The sequence below is a fragment of the Lytechinus pictus genome, chromosome 1 (genome assembly GCF_037042905.1).
Source record: "Lytechinus pictus isolate F3 Inbred chromosome 1, Lp3.0, whole genome shotgun sequence".
In the NCBI taxonomy this organism is placed as follows: Eukaryota; Metazoa; Echinodermata; class Echinoidea; order Temnopleuroida; family Toxopneustidae; genus Lytechinus; species Lytechinus pictus.
Window position 1 is genome coordinate 34,598,274 of NC_087245.1, and position 2,690 is coordinate 34,600,963.

The following is a 2,690-nucleotide window of genomic DNA, read 5'->3' on the forward strand; positions in this document are numbered from 1 at the left end:
GCAATGTGTCTTTGCATGTGAGTTATCCATATTGTATTTTGGGAGTTTTGCAAATATTTCAGTTCACTTTACATTATGACTCCTTTTTTCGGATAGGATGCAATTATTTTTAATTCTCTTAGTATTCATGAATCCCAAATGCCACTTCTAGATTTTTAATATGAATTAAATATTTTGCTAGTATTCTCTTTTATTGATAATATTATCTGATTTTAGCACTACTGCTAGTATAACCATGTCTAGTTGAAATAATAATGAGTTATTTTCTTTCAGGAGTTTTCATACGTATGACTACACAGTATTGGAACCTTTTTCTTTATGAGGTGGATTTCTATTTTCAATTGCATGTATTTACCATATTACTGTTTTCTTGGGGCAATTGTCACTTTGTTTTGTTCATGAACTAAATAATGAAACTGCAATGGACTCACAAAATTAAGTTCACATGAATTTCCCATCTTGATGCAAAAGTGTGAAGGATATGTAATAAAAATATATGCATAATTGAAATTTAGATGTCTTCGACCAAATAGCAGAGTTTTTCTCTGCGGTGTGTATGGAGGGTTCGAGAACGCAGAAAATGTATCGAAAATTCCCGCCAAATGACAACAACAAAAACCAGCTGGAAGGCCGTTGTAGAAAATTGGTGACCTGGAACAGCATTATGTCCTAAGTTTCGGAGCTGACGACTGATTGCAAACATTTCGTTTGTCTAGAGTCAAGGATAAAACTGCTGTTTTGATTCACCGATTTTCAACAAAGACTTTTTGGATGTTCTTAGTCATGAACAGCATTTGACAATACGTTTTCTCTGTTTTCTCTTGAACACTTGGTACATCATAGAGCGAAAACTCCCCAGTGCCTGGTATGAAACCATCCTTGTTCTGTTTCCATATGCTTACAGTAGCTAATACCTGATGGCCTAATAGTGTAAATGATGGTATTAAAGGGATGGTCTAGGCTGGAAATATTTATATCTCAATAAATAGAGTAAAATTCACAGAGCAAAATGCTGAAAATTTCATCAAAATCGGGTCACATATAACAAGGTTATTGGATTTTAAAGATTTGCATTATTTCGGTGAAACAGTTCTAGGTATGTCTTTATGAATATTCATTAGGTGGGCTGATGATGTCATATCCCCTCTTGTTCTTTTGTATTTTATTATATGAAATTAGGTTTATTCAAAATGTTTATACCAAGAACTAAAACAATTGGATTGACAACTGATTAAGTGCATTAGTTATTGATTGCCGCAACTTATTCCATCATAATGGATACACATCATTTACACATGTATGAAAAAATGAAACATTTATGATTTCATGTGATAACATAACAAAAAGGAAAGTGGGGTTGTGACATCATCTGCCCACCTCATGAATATTCATGACGATGTGTATATAACTGTTTTCACAAAATATTGATAAACTTTAAAATTCAATAACTTGGTTATTTGTTATCCGATTTTGATGAAATTTTCAGCATTTTGCTCTGTGAATTTACACTATTTATTTAGATATAAAAATTTTCAGCCCGGACCATCCCTTTAATGCTATTCTACGGTAGGAACTTACTTTCCTTTGCAAGATTCAGTATAACCATAATAATCAACCACTCTTACATCGTGCCTATCACAAACATGGATTTGGGTGTGTAAGAAAGAAAACTGGCGCATAAATGAGCTCTTCAATGCATTTGAATGACTGCATCTATATTTTTCTCTCTCGAATCATTTGCGGTGTTTTCATTTGATCACTGCTACCTTTACATCTGTAGAATAAGTGATCAAGTACATCCCTAGCTACAGCTAATTCTTCATGAAATTATTTCACGTCGCGAGAAAGTAGTCATCGTCACCATGCCTTGCTTTTGTATTATTTATTGTCTACAATCTGTACAGTTCAATCTCCTAACTTGATGTGTATGTGTGTAATACCCTTGTATGTTGAAAGATATGATTGTGTGTACTGTGTAGGTTCTTATTCAAAATGTAATATTAAAAAATTGTTTTCTTTTGTTTTCTTTAATTTATCCATTGTAAATATATTGTCATTTATAAATAAATAAAAAATAATAAACTCTGAAATTTGACCTATCTATGATAGAGATTGAACTTTGAACTAAGGTTGTTATTAGAGTTTGATCAAATATAACTGTTCCACTTTGAATTTAGGTACAACATTGAAATGAGGTTGTTTTGATCTCTTACCTCGAGTAAAAGTTGAATTTTACCTACAGTGAAAAATTCAGCTTTGACGTAAAGAAGGATTGAAATTGCCAGAAGATAATAGACCCATATTAATTTTAACTTCTGAACTCTGGTTTCATTTAAAGTCTAGTCTAATGTTATAGTTTAAGTATGGAAAGCCAATTGTGACACAATCTGTAACAATGCACATTCAATCTACCAGCTCATTTGACACAAGTGGAATTAATAAGATAAAGTAGTTTTCCAGCACTATTAAAGCATTAGGGAAAGAGCATTATCATAAGTATGTATGTGTGGTAATTGATAGAAATTGTCATGTAAGCTTTATTTTCTAGTTCTAGTACTTTCTAGAGCCATACATCTTATTTACTATATTTAAAAACAGACCCTGAATACGACATTTCAAATGCAAGTATATTCTGAGCTTTGAATTCCTCTTTTTTGAAGAAAAAAATATATCAGTCATAAAACAGTCAT